At 44.2% G+C, this 6,970-nt stretch overlaps 1 long non-coding RNA gene across 1 annotated transcript; it reads right to left on the bottom strand.

Annotated features, from left to right (window-relative positions):
• Positions 1–1,145: 1,145 nt before the first annotated feature.
• On the bottom strand, positions 1,146–3,180 carry LOC120639792. Its single transcript, XR_005661667.1, has 2 exons — positions 2,188–3,180; positions 1,146–1,772 (listed from the first exon to the last, which is right to left on the bottom strand). It is a non-coding gene; the product is annotated as an uncharacterized LOC120639792 (long non-coding RNA).
• Between the last annotated feature and the right edge of the window lie 3,790 nt (positions 3,181–6,970).

Raw genomic sequence — 6,970 nt, 5'->3', positions numbered from 1 at the left:
AAAGCTTCATATACTGAACATTTTGTTTAGTCTGAAGAGGCATACTGCTTTGCATTGCTTCCTATTGCTGATGTCTTATTTTGCAATAAACTCAATTGATAAGGTGCCACGCCCAGGTAAGATCCAGAGCCGTTAGTTCGGGAGGTGTTTGATGATGTTTAGACCTCCATCTAACTGGCCTTGTGCATGCCTGACCTGCAGTTTGCTGCAATAGTAGACTGCAGTAGCGAGCAGTAGTAATATGCAGGTCAGCAGTTGCTACATGCTGCCTGTGGTCTCCTTTCCAACAACAGATAGACTAATTAGTTGTGCAATGTAATGTTAATCTTTTGATGCCCTAGTATATGTTCAGGTTTGGGTCCCGAGAAGCATGGAGAAAAGTTGAGGTATAAAGCTTTTGATGGATGGTGACAACCGACAGGTATGGTGTCTTTTGTCTGTAGGATTTCTCTTGCCCCAATTACTGGAGCATCGTGGAATTGAAATTGTAACTAGTTCAGCCCACCAGGTTGTACCTGTTTTATTGTGTCATTTGTTTGTCCTACACTTTATCATACTTAAGAAAACAAGTACTCATGTCATGTTACTTAGGCACTTGAACAAGTATAGTAGATCCCATCTACTAATTGCATTGCTCTGATTTTCACATAAATGCTTGCGTGATTAGACCAGAAGTAGAAGCCTTGTTAGGTTGTGTTGCTGCACCATTTCTGAATTGAGTTTGTAAAATCTGCCTCATCATTGGGCATGTTTCATGAAAAGCTTTTTATAGTAACATGGTTTGTTTATTCACTTAGCATCTTTCAGCCATTCCTGCTGCTTTAATGTATTCAGTTCTTGGCTTCCTGCTGCTTTAAAGTATATTTTAGTAAATAAACTAATAATCTACGCAATTCCTATGCAACCCATGATTATGAAATGCAATATGGATCTACAGGGAAATAATAGCTAAATAAACTAATAATCGAATTTCCCTGTCGGTAAGGTTCTACAGGGAAATAATAGCTAAATTATTAACACTGATGGGGAGCTGACAGGGAAATCCTGTCAGAAAAATTATTTCTTTCGGTAAACCGACAGGCAATTATAATTTCTCGGTCATTTTATCCCTATCGGTTTGCCGTCAGAAATAATTTTTCTGACGGTTTTCCCATATATCCCTGACGGTTTCAAGTACACAGGGAAATTTCAGTTTCCAGTAATGAATGTTTGTTGGGGTAGAAGCCAACATATTATTGTGGCTCCTTATATTCTGAATCTTTAATACCTTTTCATGTTTCACCAGCTCAGGCATGTTAGCATATCTCTTTCTTTCTCTTTCTCTCTTGAGTTCTTTTGGAGGTATCTCTATGGAGGCATGTTGCCCAACAGGATGGAATGGTACTGTGCAAATAACCATCTAATAAGTTCAATAAAAATAATTTGCTGAAGCAATATTCACATATTCATTATAACATTAACAGATGAAGAGTACCAGGTGGTTCTAGAGGCTTGTTAGTTGTTGAGTCAACAGGTGCACCAATATCTGCCCAATGATTGTTATATCAGATGGAATCGTACAAGGAATCATCATTAGCATGTTTGTATACATACTGTTGTTACTCATGGTGAGATGAGAATGGAAAAATTACCAGTTGTTTCTGGTGTCATATTGGCTGCTCGACTTTCAGCCTTTTTACGATGGTAGTTTTCCCTTCTTTTAGCATTCCTTTGGGCCTTCTGCTCATCTGTCATGCTTGCGTATCTATCTCTTGCCTTTTGCCACCTAAGCTCTGTTAAACACATGAGGTACAACATTTGTAATTGTAAATTTGTAATCTGAAATACATATATTATGTAACAAAGTAATAAGCCTTGATTATTACTTTAAAAATAATCACTGCATCATATATTTTACTGCAACATGAGCCCACCCCTTGTCGAGAATCATGACATTGCAATGCCCAAGTTGTCAAGGTAGAAATTGTATTATTTTCAACATCTATTTATAAATATTTTCTCTGCTAATCTCAGATTGGTTAATTGGACTAAAGATACTACAAATTTTGGCTGTGTTTCAGGTTAGAAAAGGATTGGTCAAGGATGATAAGGTTTAGAAGTTCGCATTTGTAATGCTAGCTGGTATCAAATTGGTTTGTTGTTTATCTTGTTTTGTAATTGAACAAAGTAATTTTAAAAATAAATTACCGTTGACGACACCAGAAATTCATTCTTGCTCCTCCAATTTTGCTGAGTCTGACTCCATCGGTGGCCTCTTTGGGTTTCTGTCATCTTCAAGCGAAGCAGAAAATTCCATCACAACTCTGTTTGGTCAAATTTGCCGTAGGTGTAGAGGTACTGGTGAAATAAGCAGTGTTGTGGGCACGGAAACAACAGCTTAAAGTTTGACCAAATCAGTCGAAATTAACATATGTAATTTGCAGAGAGTAAGCAGTTCGGATCAAATATCTGGATGGAAAAGTTAGTTCGGGGCAGCATCGCTGAAGTCGGAATCGTGCTCGGCGTCCTCATCTTCTCGTTCTCGTCCTCCACATCCGGCTCCTCTTTGGCCTCGATCTCGGGATTCCCTGACTTGCTCCTCTTCGGCCTCGATCTCGGGATTCCCTGACTTGCCTAGTTAGGGAACACTGTTTCCGTGGCTTTTTGAGCCTCTGTGGGTACCCATTCTACATCAAGTCAGACAAGTCGGATCGATCTCCCACGTCGCGAGGCCGGCCTCGATCTCCTCCCACAGTTACCGAAGTACCGAACTGACCGGCTGCCGCTGCCACAGCCTGTTCGCCGCGGCCGCGCTGCTCACCGCACCGCCACAGTCTCCTCCCCTTCCTACCGCTCGGCGCCGCACACCGCCACAGCCTCCTCCTCATCCTGGTGCTCGGCTCCTGTTCACTGCGCGCTCGATGGAGCTCGCCGCCGCCACGTCCTCCAACCCCTCCAGGCGCTCGCCGTCGAATCGGCCTCCTCCCACTCCCGCGGTCCCATTCCGCCTTAATGGGCCGCACCGCGAGGCCAGGCAACTGCGAGGGTGGGGGCGGTGGCGCGCTGCCGCCAACGGGCGGCGGTGGCGTGCACTCGGCGAGTGGGAGGAGGCGTTGGGGCGGCGAGCGGGAGGAGCGGAGGTGGCTCACGCAGAGGAGGGGAGGAGGCGGTGGCACGTGGCGAGCGGGAGGAGGGGAGGCGGTGTGCGCGCATCAGGCGGCGGCGGCGGCGAGCAGAGGAAAGAAGCGGAGGGGAGGCGGCGTGCACACATCAGGCGGCGGCGGTGGCGAGCAGCAGAGGAGAAAAGCGTTTTTTTTTTCTGATTCGGCGAGCAGAGGAAAGAAGCTAGCGTTGACCAGCTATTGAATGGGTACGTGGCGGCGGGTATGAGGACGTGTGGTGAGAAAAAAATAACCTTCTTGGCAGAAATGCTCTCCAACATGCGATTTCTATGGGTCTCCACCACTTCCACCTCCCTCGGCCCTGACACGTGGGTCCGGCGTGAGAGGTATGTGGGCCCAGTTTGGGTGAGAAGGATTTTTAATTATTTTTTATCTTTATAGGATAGATTTATTTATTAATTTCAGAAAATTATTTCATCTTAGAAAGTTCATAATAAATTAACCGGATCTCCAAAAATTATGAAACTAGTTTCATAATTCTTCAAAAGTTATGATCTACCCATTAGAGTAGGTCTTATTGTGATTTGGATCTTATTGAGCGGTTTTGTGTAATTTTGCACTTTGGTCCCTATATTTATACATATTTACAATTAGGTCCTTACGAGGAGAAGTTGATCGACACCCCGGATGACTAGAGGATCCAGGAGTACTCCCCAGATGCTCGGAAGATCCAGAAGGACGTGCCGGATGACCAAAAGCCCTCGAAGACCCCGAGAGACTACGAGTGACTACCAGGATCACGCCCACCTATGAAATTGAATCCTACTAGGCATTGCTTGCTAGATTATGCTATTGCTTTACTTTATGTTGAGATGAGGTGAACCTGCATAGCCATTTATTTTACCCGTATTTCTTGTACTCCTAGTGTGCCTTGATGTGATATGTGAGATGCTTTGGCTACCATGTGTATGTGTGGGATATGTGATGATAGTCTTGGCGTGAGTAGAGATCCACCATACGAGGAGTTGGTGACTAGGGATACTCAGCGGGGGCGAGTAAGCTGGCCTGATCCTTGGATCAGAAAGCTGGGGGTGTGTGTTGGGCATATCCTACGGAGCACTTGTGGCGGGTGCATGTCTCTTCGGAGACACCTTTTCTTCGGGAACCTTTGAGGAGTTGGCGGGCAATACCTATAATGGGTGCCGAACGCGGACCGTTGCGGCGGATACGCACCTAGATGGAGATACTCGCCTCAGCAATATAGAATGAGCTAGTGGACCTAGAGAAGGAACTATGTCAAACGTGCATGCCACTTATCCATTATGGGTGTGGACCCGGTCCGAGCTAGCTATGCGCGGCACCAAGCCTAAGGGAGGATAGGGTATCAATGTAGGGGGAGGAGGTGACAACCTCACGTCCCCCGAGCAGCAGGGTTTCGTGAGACCCAGGTGTAGCAGTCTTCATAGTCCCGGGCGACCTCTCGCGGGAGGATGCACCCCAGACCGGGAAAGAAGGATGGTGTCTGTAGCTGCTAATTTCATTACAGTAGACCGGTGCCTCAGAGTTGGTCAGTCGACGAACCAGATAGCTTCGTGGTGAGTGGGTACAGGTGTACAACCCCTATAGGGTGAAAACTATTCGTATAATCGCATCCTCGGTCATGTACAACTCTTGATCTGGCTTCACTTTCATAGAGTAGTACCACCTATATATTTCTACCTCCCTCTAGATGACTTTTCCTGCTTGGATAGCAGCTGAGGTGCGAGGAGTGGGAGCTCTCGCACCGACTTGGTGGGTTTTGGAAGGTGTGAGTGACTGGGAGTCCGAGATGCCAGAATGGCCCGTGTCGAGGTGTTTTGGATGAAGTATTTGTTTATATATATACTCGCTTCCTGCTTGCATAGGAAAGCCAGCCTTATCTTTTGGCTACTTTTGTACCATATTGCATTCCACCCAAAGCTTGCATACATATGGTGATGTGAACCAATCCCATCCTTGGGGATAGTTTGGTAGATGCAGGATTCAAACAGATGAACCAGACTTCACAAGGACGGAAGGAATTAAGGACGGCCCGTTCTACGCTCAAAGGACACTTGTGGAGGAGTGATCATGAAGGATGCCCAGAAGTTTAGCTACCGTTGCCGCTTTCTGATTGTTTCCTTTTGCCCAAGAGGCTGATTTTTCAATAATGCATTGCGTTCTATTCGCTGCAAACGAACTGAATAACGCTCTAAATAGCTCTCTCGGAGTAGGAGGTGAAGTCGCGTTCTTCCCTAGGGCCTCAACAGGCGATGTCTAGCTTGCCGCATGCTTTCCCACCACTCGCTAGCCATGCCTCCCCCATCCGCACTGTTGTTCGGCTCATATACACGTCGCCGCATACTTCTTGCATTGTCGAATGCTGTGATGCATGCTGATCAGTTGCCCGTGCGTGCTATATCTTGATATGATAATAATGACTAAAATTTTGATATAATAGGACAATCCTTATTTATACTCATTTGCAATATCACCAAAAATTTGCCAAGACTCAAATAATAAATGAATATCTATTTTGAACATCCACATAGCACTATGGCAGAGAGCAGCAGACCCCGCCTCACTCCCTTCTCTCGGGGCCTTCTATCTCTGAATCCCTGAGTATATCAGGACGTGGCACAACCACGTGTTTAAAGTCAAATTATTTAAAAGTGATTAGATAACATCAAACTATTATTTCTGTCTTTTCAAAAAGATTGTTACGATGCAGCCAACTATCATCAAAATCATCCGTTGGCATTCCATTGCTCACAATCTCATTGTCCCATGGCATCATTTTATGTATTTGTTTGGTTCAGCAAGGACGTCACACCTACAGTAAAGACATTTGAGTCAGCGGCTTCATAACCTGACATATTTGCGATTTTATTGAAAGGACAAAGTACCTGGTGGTTTGATAGTGTTGTTAGTAACTGCACTCTCGGCATTTTTCTAATGGCAGGATTCCCTCCTCTTACTATTAAGCTCTGTTTTTTTTTCTCTGCTAGCAAACTTGCATATATACACAGTGGCAATATGTATAACCATGGACGATGCTTATTTACACAGCAAGACTAATCAAACAATTACAAAAGCATCGCCATCAGCCAGCAGACTATTCTCACTAGAAGCACAGACAGGCACCACTGAACAATGCCTGATCCCAATAGCCTATTAGGTGATGGTACACAAAGCAGCTACATCCATCTCAAGTGCCGCTTTGCACAATACACTTTAAAATCAAGCAGAGATGCATACCTTGACATAATCCATGTGAGTACAATTTCTAAATAAACTCGATCTTTAGCTCTTTGCCCAGAATCTTCCTCACAAACTCAATCAAGAAGTTGAAGACATATCTGCAATGCAAAATATGCAGCGCTCAAACAAGATATAAAATATGAAATATGGATTGCAATATCATTAACCACGTGAAGTGGAATCACATAGTTGCCTTCCTGGATGAACACATGAAAAATTGCTAACGATGATAAGCTCAACGCAGCGCAACAAAAAGTATTTTTCAGACATAAATTTAAAGAAACATCAATTCTTATAACAAGAAGCTTTTGTTATATTGTAAGGATCGATGGACCAAGAGGGGGGATGAATTGGGCCTTTTTCAAATTTCTAAAACAAATTAAAGCAACCTTAACCTATGCAATACTAGCAATGTTCAATTCACCAACCGGCTAACTAAGCAAACTATACAAGCTATCAAAGATACAACTAGATATGGAACTAAGCAAGGTAGAGCTAAGTTATGATCTCTAAGGTCAAGCACATGAATAATTGCATGAAAGTAAGTGCTTGAAAGTAAAGAGAGGGCAAGAGACAACCGGATTTTTTTT

Source organism: Panicum virgatum, chromosome 7K (assembly GCF_016808335.1).
Source record: "Panicum virgatum strain AP13 chromosome 7K, P.virgatum_v5, whole genome shotgun sequence".
NCBI classification, from domain to species: domain Eukaryota; kingdom Viridiplantae; phylum Streptophyta; class Magnoliopsida; order Poales; family Poaceae; genus Panicum; species Panicum virgatum.
Note: the sequence above shows the minus strand (reverse complement) of the source record. Positions and strands in the feature narration are given on the sequence as shown.